The sequence below is a fragment of the Megascapheus bottae genome, chromosome 20, assembly GCF_031878675.1.
Source record: "Megascapheus bottae isolate mThoBot1 chromosome 20, mThoBot2.hap1, whole genome shotgun sequence".
NCBI lineage: Eukaryota > Metazoa > Chordata > Mammalia > Rodentia > Geomyidae > Megascapheus > Megascapheus bottae.
This window is the reverse complement of record NC_143528.1, coordinates 2,637,145-2,659,649: the sequence shown is the minus strand read 5'-3', so window position 1 is coordinate 2,659,649 and position 22,505 is coordinate 2,637,145. Positions and strand designations below refer to the sequence as shown.

The following is a 22,505-nucleotide window of genomic DNA, read 5'->3' as shown; positions in this document are numbered from 1 at the left end:
GCACTCTACCTTTCCCTAAGGAACACTGACAAAGATAATTGTTATTTCTAAAATAGAATTTTGAAATGTCAATGAATTCTCTCCAAATTCTTTCTTCATTGCCTGACTAGTAGTAGAATTGGAAGCACAACTTTAGACACCATTAATTTTTGTATATCTTGAAGGACTGACTAATAAATTATAAATAGTGGAAAAATGATAATATATAAATCAGATTCACATAAAGCCCTATTTTCCATCACTGAGTTTAAAAGAAAATCTCTGCATCAACTTATTTATGCATTTTATGCTCTCCATCCCTTTTAAAATTTTTATTTTTATTGAAAAGATGATGAGCATGAGGTTTACAAATACATAGTTATGGGAATAAGTACATTTGTTTTTGTTTGTTGTTACTCCATCCTTCATTTTTTTCCTGCTTACCCTCCCTATTCTCCTCCATCCCCAAGATGTAAGGTTCATATCCAACAGACTCAAGTGACTATCAGTGTTGCATTGGTTCATCCTTTGTCCTGCTGTTTATGTGACTCCCTTTTCCTTGCACATATTGAATAATCTTCTATACAAGACACAAGGTACAGAAAACTATGAGAGACAAAAAAGAAAGAAAAACAAACTACACACAGGGATAAGAAACTCTTATTTCCATAAGTTGGAGTTCATGTTGATACACTTCATTGTATATGGTCCTATGTACTAAGTATTTGGGTTATTGGGACTCCCTGTTAAGAATATCTTAGGCATATTCTAGTTCTTACAAATGAGGGAAATCATGCAACCCACTTTTCTTTGGATCTGGCTTACTTTGCTTAAAATGATTTTTCCCAGGTCTTTCTACTTCCTATATAATGGGGCAATGCCATTCTTTCTGATGGAAGCATAGAATTCCCTTGTGCATATATACCACATCTTCTTAACCAGTTCATCTATTGAGGAGCATCTGGGTTGGTTCTAGATCTTAGCAATGGTAACTAATGCTGCAATGAACATGGTTGTGCTGATAGCTTTAGTATGGCCTTGTTTGTATTCATTTGGGTAAATCCCCATGAGTGGAACTGCTGGATCATAGAGGAGTTCTAAGTTTAGTCTTCTGAGGAACCACCATATTGCTTTCCACAGTGGTTGGACAAGTTTGCACTCCCACCAACAGTATAGTAGCATTCCCCTTTGGGTACATCCACACCAGTATCTGTTGTTAGTTTTCTTGTTAATGGCTATTCTAACTGGTGTAAGGTGGAATCTCAATGTTGTTTGATTTGCATTTCAAATATGGCCAGAAATGTTGAGCATCTTGTGTCTCTTGGCCATTCATATTTGCTCTTTAGAGAGGTCTCTCTTAATGCCTTTATCCCACTTTTCAATGAGGTGGTTGTTTCTTTGGGGGGGTTGCTTTTGGGGACTTTTAATTGCTTCATTAATGCAGTATCAATTTTGGATCAGGCACTGGGTATTCCAAGACAAGTAGAAGTGTTCTTTGCTTTCAAGGAGTCCAGTAAAATCTTCTCTTAATGATATTAATTTATTCAGACAAAACCTAGCATTACAAAGCAGCTTTAATCAAATAGCTTTGAACACTCAGAATTCACAGTGGACCACACCTCTACTGGCATGTTGCTTCAGAGGAGAAAGGAAAATAAATTCACTCCTGATCTGAAATGCTGGATTTTTTTCCCCTGGCTTAATCAGTTCTGTGAATGTGTCCTTAGAAAGTTTCATAATTCTTCCCAAGCTCAATTTTCTGTTTATACAATGAAGAAAACTGTCTCCTTACAACACTATTTCAAAAACTAAGTGAGTAGGGGTCAGGAGTTTGACCTAGTGGTAGAGTGCTTTGTGCTTGCCTAGCATGCACAAAGAGCTGGGTTTGATTCTTTGGTACCACACACATAGAAAAAAAAACTGTAAGTGGTGCTGGGCTCAAGTGGTAGAGCTCTAGCCTTGAGAAGGCCCAAGGATAGTGCTCAGGCCCTGGAGTTCAAGCCCAAGGACTTGGAAAACAAAAACAAAAACAACTAAGTGAATAGGTACATTAAGTGACTTCAAAGGTTAAGAATAGGTATTAGTTTTGCCACAGCATTCTGGTTTTGCCATTATGAAATCCAGCAGAAGCATTTCTTTCTAATTAATGCATACTATTTTCTTTCAAGGAGGCAAAGTTACTCTCTGATTTCCCAAAAATATATAATATAATAAATATAATATATAATATGCTATGGTTGGAAATACTCATGACTTGACATTTGGATTACTTTATACAACTAATTTTATTTCTGTAGTGTTCTGTTTCTTTGTCGTGGGGGATTTACACTGAGATATATGACAGACTGGTTGTGCCAAATTAAAAAGCTTCTATTCAGTAAAAGGAACAACCAACAGAGCAAAAGGACTGTCTAAAATTGGGAGACAAAACTTTTGGCTGTTAGTCATCTGATAGGGGGTTACAATTCAGTAAACTAGATGACAAAAAACTAACAATCCAATTAATATGTTGGCAATAGAACTGAACAGTTTTCAAAGGAGGAAGTACAAAAGGCTACTAAATAAATGAAAAGAATCATCCAAAGTCTTTAGCCATCATGAAAATGCAAAGAAAAATTACATTGAGATTTCATTTTACCCTTGTCAAAATAGCTTCTATCAAGAAAACAAACAACAAATGGGATAAAGAAGCTGAGTATGGGGAGGAAATTCCTTATACAATGTTAGTAAAAATGTAAATGGGTCCTGCCAGAGTGGAATTAGGTATGGACATTTCTTTAAGAACTGAACATAGAATGTTCATATGATTCAGACAATATATTCAAAGAAGGATGACTTTCAGCTTGTACATCTGTATTTACGGCAGCAATATTCACTATAGCTAAATTATTAAATAATCTGTCCTGCCTATCAACAGATGAAGAGATAAAGAAAATGTGGAATGGATGCACAGTTCGTCACTGATGATAAGATCATGTCATTTGCAGGAAAATGGGTGGAATGGAAGATGAGAATCCTATGTGAACCACACCAGCCCATAGAAATAAATATCCCAGGTATTCTCTCATTTGTGGAAGCTAGGTGATAACAAAGAACAAAGGTTATGAAAAGAAAAGCAGAATTTCTGGGGAGTTAGAAGGGGGAGAGAAAAGGGTCAAGGGGATAATAAAGAATACTGCACTGCTGGTGGGATTGTAAACTAGTTCAGCCACTCTGGAAAGCGGTGTGGAGGTTTCTTAACTGAAAATTGACCTGCCATACCACTTCTGGGCATCTACCCTGAACATCATAACCCAAGATATGATAAGGACACCTGCTCAGCTATGTTTATCTCTGCACTATTCACAATAGCCAAACGATGGAAACAATCCAGATGCCCTACTGCAGATGAATGGATACAAAAAATGTGGCGTATATATACAATGGAATTCTACATAGCCAACAGACAAGATAAAATAATGGCATTCGGGTCGGAGTGAGACAAGTCAAGACCAAAAGGCGCATGGTATCCTTAATATGTGGCTATTAGATCCAAACAGTACAAGAGCAAGGACTCAATATTTGCATACCCAATGCTATGGACATGGTATTGGAAATATAAACACAACTACATAGACATAAAAACCTATGAGTCTATAGACATAATGTTTTATTACATAAATTAATATGCATCTATAATATACAAACCCTTAGCCTAATTTTGATATATGTTCTAAAAACTAAGTGCCAATGATTGTATATAGAGATTCCCTTCTTGAACACTTGCTTGTTAAACATGTCATTTGAAATATGATGTAAAATCAATGTTAATAAATTCTTTAATAAAAAAGAATAATAAGAAGGCATATATGATCTAAGTATATACATGCATGAAAATGTCACAATAGAACTCTTGATTTTGTACAACTAATACATCCTTAAAACAGAAAGAATAGGAGAGAAAAAGAACATAGCAAAAAATTTATGGCAACAAATCCAATCAATCCTGTTCATTAAACCTTAGTGTCTTAGAAACCCGGTTGAAGCCCTGAGCTCATGTCCTGAGGCATCAGTGGTAAATACACCTGTGCTACCAAAGTGGAGCAGGACATCAGTGGAATTGGGAAAATGCCAGGTGACATTCTGTACTAGTCAGTTATCTCAGGTCTATAAAAGAGAGTGGAAAAAATAGGTAGGGATTTCCTAAAGGGAAAACTGTGCTGTGAAATAATCTCTACCCACTCCTCCACCATGTAAGAGCATGGAGTCCTCAGTTCCTCACTCTTAGACACAGGGATCCAGCAGAATTATCTAAGAGATAAAGGAGCCCCATCTTACAAGGAAATAATTCACTGAGCTCTGATGTCCCCTAAAAAAACCAAAGGTCTTGTTACATTACTGATAACAGATTACAAGAGGGTAAGGCTGGGCATGACCTGGACTTTTGGAGCTTATCAAAACTATGGTACATAAATTCTTTCCAGAGATTGCCTGAGTGGAGTTTGTGTGATGTCATCATAGATACCATCAAGAGTAGTAAGTTAGGGCAGTCAACCTAAGCAATCTACTGAGGAAAGTAATAAGAATTTCAGCAGATGAACAAAAGTTCCAAGCCAAGTAAAAGAGGTAAATTTTCCACACTCTCCCATGGCAAGCAAACAGACCCAACAAGAACTGAGCTAGTGAAGAGGGGACCGTGTTAAAAAGATCTTAGATATATTTAAAAATATATCTTGGATATATTAGTAAAAGACATGACTATTTTAGATGTAAGAGGGAGGAAAGAATTGGTAACTACTTGGCAATAGAAAATCCATGCAATTTCTTAATGTTTACTTAGAAAATAGGAAAGAAGGAAGCCTTCAGACAATCTGAGTGGGAAGAAGAGTACAAGAATATAGTTCCCTTCTGATAACTGCAGACATAATGAGTCCTGCTCACTGAGTGTTGTGGTGTTGGCATTGGACCTGCACTCATGTGTACAACATTCATGAAGAGTGGTATAACGTGGCTACTATTCTTATAGCTGGATGCATATTTCTGAGGAATCCCTTTGAGACAGATTTGGAAGCTGTATTAAGACTACTTTTGGATTTTTTGTGGGGAAGTCCTGGGCTTGAACTCTGGGCCTGAGCTCTATTCTGAGCGTTCTCAAGGCTAGTGCTCTACCAATTGAGCCACAGCATCACCTGCAGCTGTTCTCTGTATGTGGTACCAGGACTTCATGCATGCTAAGCAAGCACTCTACCACTAGGCTAAACTCCCAGCCCTACTTATTTTTTTGGACTGTTTCAGTCATATTAAAAAGATACTGACTTATTTAATTAATCTAGAAAGAGTCAATGAAAAGGGTCTGTGAGTATAGTCCAGTGGTAGAATACTCCTTAGCATGTATAAAGCCCTGGATTTAATCGCTAATATCACCAGAAAAAAATTGTCCAATTATGGAAGTTAATAGAAACATCAGGAAATCACAAGTATTTGGGTTCTTCTTCATAGGTTATTTAAGGAACTCAATCTTCCTAGGTACAGATTTGATTCAGAGGTGACACAGATGATACTGAATCTCTTCACTTGAGCATGAATATATGTATCCTCTGGTAAGTGTGTCACCTGCAGATTCCACAGGACAGCTTAGGAACATTCCGATTCTGGAAGCTTTGGAGGAAACCTGGAAATGTACAAGATGTTTCCAGCTACAACCCTACCTCCACTCCATGTTCACGTGTTAAAAAGAACTTCTTAGGGTCTGGGAGTTTTGCCTAGTGGTAGAGTACTTGGCTAGCATGCATGAAGACACAGGTTCAATTCCTCGGTACCACATACATAGCAAAAAGCCAGAAATGGTGCTGTGGCTCAAGTGGTAGAGCTCTAGCCTTGAGAAAACCCAAGGACAGTGCTTAGGCCCTGAGCTCCAGCCCAGGACTGGCAAAAAATAAAAATAAAATAAAAAAAGAACTTCTGAATAGATCTGTACTCCTCTGAGGGGCTTAGACCTGTCTGAAAAATACTGGGCCTTAAAAAAAGAAAAAATAGCTGTCCATAAAGAAGAGCTGTATCGCCCTTCCATTTCAGGTGTGTGCATGATTCAGGAAGATAACCACTCTCCTCATACCTGGAGGCCATAAGTTATCACAGCAGTGAGGAAGGTGTTTGAACACTTATCCAAGGTTGATCCATCTGCTCTTTTATGCATAGAATCAAAATACGAAAACCAGCTTCAGGCATTACTCCTTCCAGAAGTTCTCCATCAATCTTTTCATAATAAATGGTTACTAGTATTTATATGAGTCTTCTTGAGACTACAGACTAATGAAAGGTCTCCTTATAACAAACAGAGGTTCAGCTTGGCAATGGGCATAAATATTTATGCTCCAAAATGGGCATTTTTAAAAACACCAACAAATCTAAAAAAAAATATCTGATCTGTTGCTTTTCATAACAATTCTCATGTTCTGCAGCAGAACAGAAGTATAGGCAGGAAATGTTTGGCACTTCATTGCAATGTAAACTACAGGGTTCATAAACTGGAAAGCCAGTGCATATAAAACAAGAACAAAGGGGGGTGGGGAGAGCACCAGAAACCTCCTCCACATAAAACATAATGTCCTTGTTGGGAACATAGGGCTTTATAAATACTCGGTTGAAATCCTAATTACTTTGGAATTATACAGCTCGTTTTTCCTTAGGGTACTAGAGAATCATTATTAAAATAAAATTGCTGATTTTCTTATTGAATTCATCTTCACCACAATATCATATTAAGACAATTCTAAAAACCTTTGCAAGCCTAAAGGTAATTTCTGTAGAACTGCCTTAGATGTGTTAGAAATACAGTCCCTAGCTGAAAAGAGAAGGCATGTATACAAGTAGAACATGAAGACCCTGAAAGTACCCCAGTGAGAATGAAGCTAGAGGAAGACAACAAAACAGGAGATTTTTTGTAATTCAGAAGATATAAAAAAGCTTCTTGAGGATGCATCATTGTGGCATTTATATTTTCCAATACAGTGTTTAGAAAAAGTGACCATTTAATGTATCTTTTCAAATCAAAGTTACCTCTGACTTCCGGTCCAGACTTTATTTTAGAAATACGTTGTTAGGCCTATATTATATGATATATGTTTGGAATGCATATCTTCAATGGAAGGTAGGAGAGGAGTCAAAGAAGAATAGAAAGCAAATAATAAAAATGTTAATGATAAACTCAATCAGATTAACAATTATATTACATATAAATAGATTAAACTCTCCAGCAGGAGGGTTGTCAGAGTAGATAAAAAGCAAAACCCTAAATACATGCTGAAGTGAACAGATGCATTTAGCATACTTACAGGTTGAAAGTTTAGGATGGAAAAAGATAGGCCATGAAAACAATTTAAAAAAATGGGAGGTTTTTCTATTAATATTGGACTAGGTAGATTTCATGACAAGGTATATTTTTCCAGCCATTTTACAATAATATGGGGAGAAATGACTTTAAATGTAATTTAACTAACCAGAAAGATTAATCTTTGGGTATACAAAGCTGAAGAAAGAAACAGACAAAAACATACAATAATCATGAAATTTCCATAATTGCTTAAAAAATAAAACAAAAATCAGTGGTAAAGTACTTGCCTGCCATGCATGAAGCTCTGGGTTCAATTCCTTGGTATCACATACACAGAAAATGCCATAAGTGGCACTGTGGCAAAAGTGGCAGAGCGCTAGTCTTGAGTGAAAGTGCTCAAGGACAGTGACCTGATCCTGAGTTCAAACCCAAGGACTGGCAAAAAATAAAAAATTAAAAAAAAAACAAAATAAAACAAACATTGAATGAAAGCATCAACCAACTTGTACTATCCAATATTTATGACACTACATTCACAACTATAGAAAATGTGAACCTTACTGGTGTGCATAGGAAGCTCATTAAGACCTAGCAGAGATCCAGGAGTTGATGTCTTATGTCTTTAATCCTAGTTACTCAGGAGGCCCACATCTAAGGCTCAAAACCAGCTCAGGCAGAAAAGACCATGTGGATACTGAATTATAACATCATTTCTTTAAATATTAAGTATTGAGTTTTGTAGATTGGACTGCTTGAGTATAATTATGTTAAAAGGAGCAAGAAGATGTACAAAAGAAATACTTCTAAATAACCCATCATCAAAGAATCAATCGAAAGGAAATTAGAAAAATTTTCAAACTGAATGAAAATGAAAATGCTACATATGAAAAAGTTTAAGAAATAGAAAAGTTAAAGCACTTTTTGGAGAGAAATGTATCATTTCATATTGACAGCAAAGAAAAGGCTAAAATTAATGATCAAAGGTTGAGCAAATAAGACAAGCAAATGAAATCACATTCAAGTAAGAGGAAGAAATAATGGGGCAAAAATCATTGAAATGGAAAACAATCTACAGAAAAAAATAACAAAAGTAAAATCTGCATTTTAGGCAAGATTAATACGAATATAGTGAAGGTTAAAAAAAAACATAGCTTATGGGCTGGGAGTTTGGCCTAGTGGTAGAGTGCTTGCCTAGCATGCACAAAGACCTGGGTTTGATTCCTTGGTACCACATACATAGAAAAAGTGGTGCTGTGCTCAAGTGGAAGAGCACTAGCCTGAGGAAAAGCCCAAGGCCTGGAGTTTAAGCCCCAGGATTGGCAAACACACACACACACACACACACACACACACACACACACACACACACACACACCAAAACAAAAAAACCCCACAACATAGCTTACCAAAATAAAAAGAAATACAGATACTACCAATACTTTAAAAGGATATTGAAAGAGCATCATAAACACTTTTATATTCAAGTAAATCTCACAATGTTTATGATAAATATCTTTAACTTACTAGAACAAAATGTAGACTAGCCATTTATTTACAGTGAATTTTGTTACCAAGCTTTTACAAAGAGAGATCTAAACCCAAAGGGCTGCCCTATAGGATTCTATTGAGTATTAAGGAATTACATAACATCAGCTTCACAAATTTTTTGCAAGACTTGAAGGGAAACATAAATAGACATAGAAAAGCACATTAAACAAGTCTTGGAATTCATTCTGTCTGAAATAAACACCTCAGCAAAGTATAAGGGAGCTGTATTTGATAAGAAACAGCAATGAAAACCCAACCTAATAATAAAGGCCAAAATAATGAACAGTTTTCTATAATTAGAAAAAAGTTAGAGATGTTGAAGCTGGCTTATTTAGGGGGGATGGCTTAGAGAGTTGTTGAGGTTTTGTTTGTTGTTTTTGCTTTTGGTAGAATATCAAGCCCAGAGCTTTCTATCACTGAGCTATCAAAAACATTATTATTAAGGTTCTATCTAGGGGAAAATAAGAAAGGAAAAGGAAATCAGAGGCATACACATTGGAAATAAGGAAGTAAAATTATCTTTATTCATAGACAATACTGTTGTTCATACAGAATGCCCTAAGGGAGTTACAAACTAGTTGAATAAGTGAATTCAGCATATCACCACATATGAGATCAATAGGTAAAAAACAAATATCAATTGTATCCTTGAAATAGCTGCACCGGGAAAATGAAATTTTCCACAGACACTATAATGATATAAAAATTACTTTAAAGTGTTAAGAATAAACTTAACAAAACAAGTACAAGAGTGAAAACTTCAAATATCTTGAGAATAACTAAGAGGAACATCCCCCCCACACACACATAAATTGGATGAATGTTATCAGTTCTCCTATAAATGGGTTACTAGTTTGTTAAAACACCAACAAGCTCCTCACAAAATGCATTTAGGAATCAAAAAAATTACAATGGCCAAAACAGTTCAGAAAATATAAAAGCTATTTTGATCACATCAGTGCTGCTTAGAGATGGGCACAGAACAAGGGTGGGAACAGAATAGAACCCAAGATACCACCACACACTCAGGCTAAATTGATCTTCAACAAAAATGTCAAGGAGAGTCAGTGGAGAAGGATATTCAACAATGGCTATCCCTGTAACAACTGGATAAATCCTATCAACCTTTATCCCTTCATACATTAAGGTCATATATTTAAATGCAAAGCTTTTAGATAAAAATTGCAAGTGTTATCATTAATGTAGGATAGACATATATTTCCTAGGGAAGAAAATGCTGAACATAAAAATGGGTAAGTTGAGGGCCGGGAGTTGGGCCTAGTGGTAAGAGTGGTTGCCTAGCATGCATGAAGACCCGGGTTTGATTGCTCGGTACCACATACATAGCAAAAAGCCAGAAATGGTGCTGTGGCTCAAGTGGTAGAGCTCTAGCCTTCAGAAAGCCCAAGGACAGTGCTCAGACCCTGAGTTCAAGCCCCAGGACTGGCAAAAAAATGGACAAGTTGAATTTTTTTTTACAAAGATTTCTGCTTATAAAGACACCACTAAGAAAACAGAGGTCTGAAATCCAAGATACCAACCAACCAACCAACCAACCAAGAATATTTCAAATTCATGATCAGCCTGGACAAAGTTAGTTAGACCTCATCTCAAAAAGTAAAATAAAATGGTAAGAGTATCTCAATTGACAGGGCACGGCTTGTTTAGCATGCTTCATCTTTAGTACTGAAAGAAAACTAGAAACATAAGAAGATATATTTAATGTAGAACTTGCATCCAGAATATAGAATTAACAACTAAGAAAATCAACAAATAAAAATCAAACAAGCCAATTTTAGAGTAAAATACTAGATCAGAGATACCATAAAGGGAAGATCTATGATCAATACACCCATAAAGTGTTCAATATCTTTTGTGACCTGGGAAATAAAAGTAAAAGACACAAGTAAGTGTTACCACACAAGCTCTACATATACAAATGCAAATAAACATGAAGAACTCAAATTTTAATCATTCCCCAGAAAATAGAAAACTGATACAATTATTCTAAAAATCCAATTGAAAGTTTCTTATAAGTTACATACTTACCCCTATAGAAATTCTATGACATTTATTCTAGAGGAATGAAATTTGGTGTGTGTCAGTAACTATATGTATATGTATACATCTATGTTCACATTTTTATATAAAATGTATGAGGTTTATAATACCTTTATTCATAACTTTTAAGCACTTCAAATGTCCATTAACACAAAAATTCATATATGATGACGTATTAATATAATAGTATAATACTTGGAAAATTTTAAAATGTGCCAATTTATGTAACAGCATCAATAAATCTTAGAATTATTACATGTAGGCAAAGTGGTCACATATACCAAAGAAAATTCTGTATGGTCTGTTTTTATAATGATGAAGACAGCCAAGCTCTTCGAAGAAGAGGATTCAGGACCTTTCTGCCTTTTGACAGTGGAAATTCATAGGAAGAAGACAGAAAGGAAGTTTTTAAAGCCATGAAAATGCTCTATGTCTTGATTTATGATGGTAGTTGCAAGGCATATTCATTTAGCAAAAGCTGTTCTATTGTGTCCATATATTTCACGTGAAAACATAAAGATCTAATGGCTGTAGGTGTGTGCGCACATGTGTGTGTGTGTGTGTGTGTGTGTGTGTGTGTGTGTGTGTGTGCATGCGCACACCCACCAACATGTCTCTTGGTGTGTGCTGGCACTAGGGCTTGAACCCAAGGTCTCATAGCCTTGCTTCGCTACCCCAATTCCCTTCATCCCCAGTCCTTACCCCTGCTCAAAGCCAATTGAGCTATACCTTCACTTCTGGCTTTTTGCTGGCTAACTGGACATGAACATCTTGTGGACTTTTCTGCCCATACTATCTTTGAACTATGATTTTCAGATCTCAGCCTCTTAAGTAGCTAGAATTACAAAAGTGAGCCACCAGGGGCCAGTCAGTTTTACACAGAAACTTTAGCAAACTACTTTAGACATTTTTCTGATCTCATTTATTATCTATGGATTCTGTTGTATTACATTATCAGGATGGAAATTTCATATTGATGTTCTGATAACCTTGTAACACTAGAAGAAATATTTACATATGTTCCTTATTACAATGCTCACTATAGCTGGCATTATTTCTAAGGATAATTAATCACACAAAAGGAAAAGCAATAGTGGATTTGTTTTGAATTATACCTTACACATAAGTCGTAAACAGGCTCTGTGTCTTCTCTATGTCTTAAACAGCCATCAATCAAAGTGTCCTATGTGGATTTGTCATCCCCCAGCACAAGAAGTCACAGATGAAAGTTAACCTACTTATGCCATATATAAGTACTGTTTAACTTTCTTTAGTATGTGGACCCTTAAGTGCCTACTCTGCAACATCCGAGGAAGAGATACTGTTGTTCTGAGTAGATGACAGATTAAAAACCTTGAGGATAGAAACTTGGTGAAAAAGACAGAGTCAATGGGAAACAGAGCTGGGCTTTGAACCCACATATGCTGGTTCATAGTCCCATCCAGTCTGCAGACTGATTCTTGTGACAGGAGTCTAGGAATAGAATTTCAAAAATATGTAAACCTCTTTTTTCAGATTTCTAGCCCAGTATTCTCACACCTGCCCACGTGCTAAGTGAAAATCAAGAGTGAGTTGTCAAAACATAAATTCCACGTCTCACCCCCAGTTGACTGTGATTCAGTAAATCTACAGTGGAGCTTAGCTATATTTTCTAAGTTGTAAATTCTAGGGATACCAATAGTCTAGTAAATAAATTCCGTGGGAGTGTATGAAAGTGCTATGTCTTTGACAAACAGAATTAATTTAAAAAATATCTGTTCTAATATTCTAAGTGGCATGGGATTCTTACATTTTGAGTTCTTTTTTAAACATAGCTGTTTTGAGCAAGTTTTCAGTACAAGTTTATTCCTAATTTGTCAAGTATATCACAGTTTTAGCAAGTAATCAGGTCTCCAAAGGCTCAGTCTATCAGATTTGCCTGTAGACTGCACCGATAAGTGCAGATGGCTTCTTCATGTATCCTGCATTGTATCTATCACTACTTTCGGTCTGACATTCCTGTGTTGATGGCTTTACTCCCATTGAGACTAAGTCCTCACTGTGAACTCTTCAGTGTAGAGAAGGACAGTCCCACCCTGACTGTATATCAAAGCTCTGAGGATGTATATGAACATAAGTAAAACTTATGTTATACTCAAATTGAACAGGTTACAAGTCAGCTTTCCTAAGTTTCTTCCACAAAAGTTTCTGCTAAGACAAATCATTACTTTTACCCTTATACTGAATGACTTGGTATTTACATTTGTCCAAATTTAGTTTTATGTACGTGAATTCTACTTATTATGGCAAATATAATTTAACTCTTTTGGCTTTCATTGGTGGTGTATGCCTAGGATAGTCTGGAAAGAGTATGAGCCTCACCATAGAACCTAGGATAAATTACTACCACATGTGTCCATTGTGAAGGGAGAGTGATGTGCCAGGGGCGCGCTTCTTGTGCCTGGGGTATTCTACCTCCAACATATTGACTCCATTTGCAGAGAAGTCATGGCAAGGAATATACACAGTTAAACAAGAATCGTTAACATATAGGTGGCACGTAAAGCCATAGGAATAGTTAGCTCCTCTATGAACAAAGTATCAATAAAAAGAGGGTTCAGGAGAGACAAGGAATAGCCACACTGCTTGACATCAAATCATTGTATAGGGCATAAGCCAACCATACAAGCATCTTTTCCTCTTGCTAGATGGTGAGTCTGCACTATCAGTGCTGTTATATCCTGGGCCAGATGCATGTGCAGCAATCTGGTGCAGGGGCTTATTAATCCCACAGGTCATACATGTCAAAGATAGCAGAGTTCTCCTTAGTCTTCAAGGCCGATGTACCATAGTGCCTACAGTGTGTCTTCATAGGTGTCGCTGCCCTTACTCCTGTCTTTATTCTCCACGACATGATCTTTCTTGAGTAATGGACAGATCCAGGCAGAGAAGAAATAGCTTTAAACAGCCTGCCTTAATAGGTCCCATGATTACATGAAGCCTAACCCATAGAGAGTAATTTTATTATAATACATCAAACCGGGATTTACTGTTTTGATCAAAGTGCCACTGGTTTGAATCTTGACAGCTTTCTCCCCTTTTCCTCAATTTTCTCTACTTTATCCTCATATTAAACTAAGTCCTTGCTAAAATTTACACCTGTGAGACTCTCTTTGCTCTAATTCTTTTCATATGTGGATCTTAAGTTCCTCTGGCTGTGTGAGTTATCTGAAAGATCCTCTCACCCCTCATCTTGTGACACAAAGACATTAAAACCATAGAGTAACAAGTGGGAAAAAACAGATCTAAAGCTACTTGTTTCTGATTGCCAAGCTAGTGGCTTTAATAACTATCTCTCTTAAAAGAAAAGTAAGAGTGAGGGAAATAAGTCAAGGAAAACTTTTTTTTAAAAAAGCTTATTTGGAAAATGCTATGTAAAACAGATGAAGCCACAGCTTGTCTGGAGGATGTGGGGTTTAGGGGTCTGGAATACCCATCAGTTTCGCATTAAAATCCCTATTATTGCTTTTAGGTGCTCCAAGTAAAGGAATTCAGGCACTGTAAAGTTAGGAAATACTGCAGTTTGTCACGCTATTCGTCAAAACACTATCATGAGGAATCCTACCAGGTCTAGTTTTAGACTTGCACAGTGGAAATGGCCCTCCCCTGTGGGTTTAATCTAAGAAAACCTCACTAAGACCAGAGTTTGCTACAGCCCAAGATAAAAAGTCATGCTACTCTATTACTCTGTAGACAGTTATTCTAAAGTACAGAGTGTTTAAATGCTTACTCTTCTGAATTGAACCCAGAAGGCACAAACTGCAGGGTACCAAACACTCAATTAAATAAAGAACACACATTTTCTAAAACAATTCTTTCTCTGTTTAAATAATATAGAAGAAAAGAGTCGAGAATTGACTGAAGAAGGAAACAGATTTGCATCTTCAAAAGCTGTTTCCAAACAGGCAAAACTTAAAAATAGAGAATTCAGGGGCCAGGAGTTTGGAGTTTGGTAGAGTGCTTGCCTAGCATGAAGACCTGGGTTCGATTCCTTGGTACCACATAATTAGAAAAAAGCCAGAAGTGGTGCTGGAGCCCAAGTGCTAGAGTTCTAGCCTTGAGAAAAATCCAAGGACAGTTCTCAGGCCCAGGACTGGCAAAAAAATAGAGAATTCATTCTAAGTAATTAAAAGACAATTTCAGTTATAACTTAAAAAAGGTAAGAGAAATTATAACCCTATAGTGAAAATTCAAATAAGACAAAGAAGTTCATCTTTAAAATATTTAAAAATCTCTACTAGGAAAGCCCAAGGTTTCTACTGATTATGACAAATGAGGGAAACCATTGAGCCTAAGTTCCTTTGAGTCTGGCTTACTTCACTTAATATGATTTTTCCTAAGTCTTTCCATTGCCTAACAAATGGGGCAATGTCATTCTTTCTGACAGCAGCACAGAGTTCCATTGTTACAGTATCTCACTTTGTTACCTGATATATCGGATATATTTGTATTTGGTTATTTGAAATTGGATAGGGAAGGGAGGAAAATAAGATGAGGGGTGGGGATGGGGGGGAGGGAAATGGGGACCAAGACATGTGAAAGGGTATCAATGTATGGGAATTAATGTACCGTCTATCTGGCAAATATCATGTAACCCTTCTATTAATTACAATAAAAATATATGAAAAAAATATTTAAAAAGCCACCATGTATTTAAAACAAGGTTTAGATTTACTTATATATCAACAATACATACATCTTTTATATTTGGATAACTCAACCTCAGTACAACCTTGGTTATAGAGTCAAATATAATCAGTATTACCGTGATTGCAGACTACAATAAACTTGAGGAATTTATTTGATTTGTTTGGGTGATCTGAATTGAATGTTAAGAAAACAGAAATAATAGACCTGCTCTGAAGCAACCTATTTACTTTAGCCGTACTCAAGTGATTTTTAACCATACGTTTAACACAACAAATATAGGAAATACTTCCTAGTCTGGGCAATGTCACAATTCTCATGTCATAATGTGACGTGTGAAAATCATGGAACAAGAAATGAATTTTGATCCTTTATCATCCATATTTTGATCCTTTATCACCCATAGTAATGCCAGAGATCTTAAGATGTATGACAATACATGTTTATATAGTAAGCAGTAACTTTGAAAGGATATTTATTGTATATTTTCAGCAAAAACTGTCTTCTCTAGAACATAATTTTTAATGGTGGAGGGTTGAGGTGATGTACAGAGGAGTTACAGTTACATTCATCAGGTAGTAGGTACTTCTTGAACATTGATACCACTTCTCATGCTTTTTTCTCACTTCCCCTTCCCTCACCCCCTCACAATCATCTTGTTTTTCTCCTTCCCTTCCCTATTTCAAATAAAGCAAATAAATGTATTGGTATCAATAATAATAAATAATAAACCATGTATCAAAGAAAGTTATAGTAACAACAGGTGATAAGCCATAAGGGAGAAAAAGAGAAAAGAAAAAATGTCACATAGCACATTAAAAAGAGCAGCTACAAAGATAAGCCTCTTGCTTCCATATCCTGGAGTTCATTTCATTTCGCCTCATCTTATGTGGCCATATACACATAGCTTTTGAGTTATTGTAATCCTCTGCTAGGAAAATCCCAGACGTAGACTAATTATTACAAATGATGGAAACCATGGAGCCTGTGTTTCTTTGGGTCTGGCTTACTTTACTTAGTATGATTTCTTCCAAGTCTTTCCATTTCCTTTCCATTCTTTCTGATGACAGCACAGAATTCCATTGTCTGTAAATACCACACTTTCTTGATCCATTCACCTACTGAGGGGCATCTGGGTTGGTTCCATATCTTAGCTATGGTAAATAATACTGCAATGAACATGGTTGTGCTGATAGCTTTAGTATGTCCTTGTTTATGAACATTTGGGCAAAAGCCGAGGAGTGGTATTGCTAGGCCAATAGAGGAGCTCTATGTCTAGTTTTTTTTTTTAGAAACCTTAATACTGCTTTCCAGAGTGTCTAGAACACAACTTTTGACCTCAAATTCTTTTATGAATGAAGTATACTGTATACTTAAGATTTAGTTGTGAATTATAACAAGTTAAACAATGGGTTAAAGTAATGTATGGTGCAGGATGGAATGAAGAAAAGTATGCTTCTTTCCTTCTCTACCTGTTCAATACCCTGGTTTTGCCAGACCATCTCTTTTTTTAAAGATTTTATTAACATTGATTTTTACATATTTCAAATGTCATGTTTATCAAACAAGTATTCAAGAAGGGAATCTATATACAATCACTGGCACATAGATTTTAGAACATAATTGAAATTAAGCTGAGGGTTTTATGTCATAGATACATATTAATCTATGTAATAAAACATTATGTCTATAGAGTATAGAGCCCATCATAGATTTTTATGTCTATGTGGTTATGTTTATATCTCCAATAACTTCTCTTTATCTCTTCCTAAGGGCTGAAAATTCTTAGCCATAGTTCTCCTAAATAAGCCTTAATAGTAATAACTCCACAGATGTCAAAGAAATGTGACACTGCCCTATAGCTGCAGCATCCTATCAGAGGTTGACAATGATTTCAACTATGCAAAAATCCCAAGACATCTTCATTAGTCTTGACTTTTAAGCTATACATACTGCCTGGCCTGTCCAAAGATCCATGGAAAGACCAGCAGTTCAGGGGAAAGGTTTTCCAAAGACCTAGGCAAATAAAAACTTGATGCTGAAATGTGAAGAGCAAAACGTGTTGTCAATATATTCCACAAACACTCAGATGTAAAAAGTCAGGTGGTTCCCTTTGTAAGTCACATACAAGTTGGCAGGTAGTACAGACAGGATCTTTCTATGTTGTTTCCCTGCTTGCAGGTGCACCGTTTATAACCACGGCTTTATCCTCATTTCAGCAGCCAGCCAACCAATTCTGTATTAAGTACTGGGTGTATGCTGCTTCTCTATTGAATTGAATTAACTTTTGAAAGACTGTTATTTGCAAAATGTAATAGTTGTTAACACCATTAGAAAACCCCTTTAAAAGGAGAATATGCTAGAATACCCAGAAATAAATCCTGAATTTTGACAAAGGAGTCCAAAATATACTAGAAAAAGCATGGTCCCTGTAACAAATGGTACTGCAAAACTGAAATCTCTCACCCTGCATTAAGATCGATTCAAAATAAATCAAAGAACTTAATATAGTATAATCTTAAATTTTGACATTTCTCCAGGACAGAATAGGAAAAACACTAGAACTTGCTGGTATAGGATTGATTTCCTGAATGGAACTCCAATAACTCAGCAAATAGAAGCAAAACTTTACAAATGGGACTTCATCAAGCTAAAAAGCTTCTGTATAGCAAAGGATGTAGTCACTAGTGACTAGGTTGATAGCTTATAAAATAGGAGGAATCCTTTGCCAGCTACACATTTGATGAACAATCAGAATATATATGGAATTTAACTCTTGAGCTGGATGCGGTGGCTGACACCTGTAAACCTAGCTATTCAGGAGGCTGAGATCTGAGGATTGTGATTCAAAGCCAGCTGGGGAACTAAAGACTGTGAGCCTCTTATCTCCAGTCTAGATCCAAAAGTTTCCTCACCATAGGGAACTCATTTTCCATTTCCTGTTAAAATTTATGATTCTCCTTTCTTCTCTCCTTCCTTCCTTCTTTCTCACCCCATTTCTCCCTTCTATCCCTCCCTCCTTTTTTCCTTCCCTCATTTCCTACCTTTATCTTTCCTTCCCTCGATCCTCTTTCCTTCTCTTCTCTTCCCTTTCTCCCTGTCTCCCTCCTTTCCTTTCTTCTTCCTAATTTGTGGTCTCCTTTATTTCATTCAACTTGCTACCTATGTCTTTTGCCATACAGAATCTCTGCAGTTTAATGCAGTCCCCTTTGTCCCAGCTTATTTTAATTTGTTGTTTTTCTCCATCTTTATTAAGAAAGTTTTGACCTGTGCCAAGGAGGCTATTCCTTCCTGTAGTTTTCAGGGTATCTACTTTTATCTCAAGGTCTTTGATCAATTTGGAATTAATTCTGATGCAGGGTGACATAGAAGGATCCAGATTTAGTTTTCTACAGGTGCTTAACCAGTTCTGCCAGCACTCCTTGTTGAAGATGCTATCTTTCTTCCATCCTAATTTTGTGGCTTCCTTATCAAAGATTAGGTGGCCATAGGTCTGTGGGTTGTTTTCAGTTCTACTCCATTGGTCCTCAGGCCCGTTCTTGTGCCAGTACCAAACTGTTTTGATTACTATAGCTCTTTACTAGTCTGAGGTTTGGTATTGATATTCCTCTAGCTCTGTTCTTTCTGTTAAGAATTGTTTTTGCTATACAGGGTCTTTTATTATTCCATATGAATTTCTGGATTGCTTCCTCTATGTCCTTAAAGAATGACATTGGGATATTGATGGGTATTGCATTTAATTTGTAGATAGCCTTTGGCAAGATTGCCATTTTCACGATGTTTATTCTTCCAATCCAGCAGCATGAGAGGTTTTTCCACTTCCTTAGTTCTGCTTTAATTTCCTTTTTTAGGAAACAAGCGGTTTATGTCTCTGATTGTTGTTCTTAATGTACTATATGAGGTTATTTCTTTTTTCGTTTTTCCCTTTACAATTAATCTCATGTGATTACTGTATCTGACTTTGTTACCTGGTATATTATATACACATCTATTTGTTTATTTGAAATAGGAAAGGGAAGGTGGAAAACAAGATGATTGGAGGCACTGGGAGAAGGGAAAAGAGGACAAAATCATGAGAAGGTGTATCGATATATGAGAAGTAATGCACCCACCTACCTGATGACTGTACCTGTAATCCCTCTATATATTACTGTGACAAAAAATACAATTTTAAAAAAAGATAGTAGTGATCCACTACACAGAGATGTTCTTCCAATGATCAATTTCCTTATATGACTTTAGAAGGAAAAAATAAATGTTAATTGATTTGCCAAAAATAAAAAAATAAAAAGTGATCTCCCCAAGAATGAATAACCCAATTAATAAATGTACAACGGAGCCAAAAATTAGACACTTATCAGGAGTACAAATGGCCCATCATGTCATTAAAGCCTGGCATCATCATTGCAGCACTATTTACCATAGCAAAGATATGGAACCAACCTAGATGCCCCTCAGTTGATGAGTGGATCAACAAGATGTATTTATACACAATGGAATTCTATGCTGCTGTCAGGAAGAATGACATTCCTCCATTTGTAAGGAAATGAAAAGACTTAGAAAAAAATCATATTGAAGTAAGCCAGACTCAAAAAACATAGGCTCAATGGTTTCCCTCATTTGCCCTAATTAGTAGAAACCTTGGGCTGTCGTAGCAGAGATTTACAATAGAGCAAAACCTAGATACATAAGGCCATATAGTATGATGCTAAATGAAAGGACCTCCAGGATATAGAAACAAAAGCCATATAATGAGTGATTGTTGTCCTCAATGTGCTATGTTTTCTCTCATTTCTTTAGCTGTCCCTTGGTTGTCTCATATGGTTACAGTATTTTACCTTGTTATCTGATATATTATATATATATATGTTTATTTATTAATTTGAAATAGGATAGGGAAGGGGGAAAAAGATGAGTGGCAGGGTGGGGGAGAGAAATTGGGAACCAAGACATGAAAAAGGGTTTGAAAGTTTGTGAAGTAATGCACCCTCTATCTGGTGAATATAATGTAACACTTCAATTAATTACAATAAAAATATATGAAGAAATAAAAAAGAATTAAATGAGTTAATATGACTAAACAATTAAGGAAAAACAACTCAATAAATGAAAACACCAAGGATATTTCAATATTAATCACGATAGTCTTTTGCTTTAAACAATAATGAGGACCTAACTCATGACTAGTCCATTTCACAATAATTTAATATTCTACAAAGAGCATTCATTTTTTTAGCATCCTCAAAAGTATTCAAATTATTCTGGCAGGCTGCCTTCTCTACAGATACTATTTATACATATCTTTTTATTTTTTTACAGGTCAAACACTTCCTATATACTCATCATCCCATATACTTGCTTGGCATAGTGCTGAATGGAAAATTATCCCTATTCTTCATTTTACATATTCTTGAAAACATGAGCGATGTGACACTATACAAACTTTTCAAAAAGCCATCGATACCATAAATCTCACATATTTTGTCTGCTTTGTTCTCAAACTGAGTGATTGAAGAAACTGAATAGGTAATTAGCTAAGTTCATAAATTAGATAAAAAGCAAAAAATAGAAGGGTCTATTGAACACAGTGTAATTGCATAGTTTTATTTTGAAAGATAGTACTCCTCGAGAATTTGATATGATTTTTCTTTACAAGCCAACAACTTGTGTTAACAAGGCCATTCATTCTACAGAGTCATTCTGAACACCATTCAGACAGGGACCTCCTGATTTCCATTCTGTTGTTGAAACTGACTTCCCAATGGCCCTGGTGTACCTAAATAGGAATATATAACAGTACAATAAATACAGTATATATACATATATATACATCTATATATAGTATGTGACAGTTTCATGTCTTATACATGATTGGTGCAAAACAGTTTACTTCCATGTAACAGCTGAGGCTAAGCAGGGCAACCTTGTACTCTTGGCTTCAAGCTTCCGACAAAAAATACAGATTTTTTTCCAAGTCTTTACATTTCTTTACAAATGGGGCGATGTTGTTTTTTCTGATGGCGGCGTAGAATTCCATTGTGTATAAACACCACATCCTGTTGATCCAATCATCAATTGAGGGGCATCTGGGTTGGTTCCATATCTTAGATATGGTAAATAGTGCTGCAATGAACATTGATGTGCTAGTGGATTTGGTGTGTCCTTGTTTCTGGACCAATGGGTAAATGCCAAGTAGTAGAATTGCTGAGTCATAGGAGAGCTCTATGTTTAGTCTTTTGAGGAAACACCATCCTATTTTCCATAGTGGTTGAATGAGTTCACACTCCCACCAAGAGTGTAGTAGTGATCTCTTCTGGCCACATCCCCTCCAGCATCTGTTGTTGGATTTCTTGATCCTGGCCATTCTAACTGGAGTTAGATGGAGTGAGTTGTTTTGATTTGCATTTATTTTATGGCCAGAGATGTCGAACATTTCTTCATGTGCCTATAGGCCATTCTTATTTCCTCTTCAGAGAAATCTCTCTCTAAGTCTTGGCCCATTTTTAATGGGATGGTTGTTTCTTTAGATATTTGTTTTGGAGAGATTCAATTTTTTTAGCTGTAGAAATATTTTAGATATGAGGCCTTTGTCTGTTGTATGGTTAGTGAAGACCTTCTCCCACTCTGTAGGCTTTCTATTTATTTAACTTGCTAGCTATGTCCTTTGCCATACAGAAGCTCTGCAATTTAATGCAGTCCCATTTGTCTAAGCTATCTTTAATTTGTTAAGTGAAGTAAGCCAGACCCAAAGGAACATAGGCTCAATGGTCTCCCTCATCTGTAATAATTAGTATACATCTAAAACTCTCCTAGCAGAGGATTACAATAGCTCAAACCCTAGATACATAAGGCCATATAGGATGAAACCAAATTAATGGACCTCCAGAACATGGAAACAAGAGTTTAATTATGTGTTATT

At 36.2% G+C, this 22,505-nt stretch overlaps 1 protein-coding gene across 1 annotated transcript in view; it reads right to left on the bottom strand.

Annotated features, from left to right (window-relative positions):
* Positions 1-22,505, bottom strand: part of Zmat4 (zinc finger matrin-type 4) — a 341,626-nt gene that overhangs the window by 47,778 nt on the left and 271,343 nt on the right. The window lies entirely within an intron of this gene.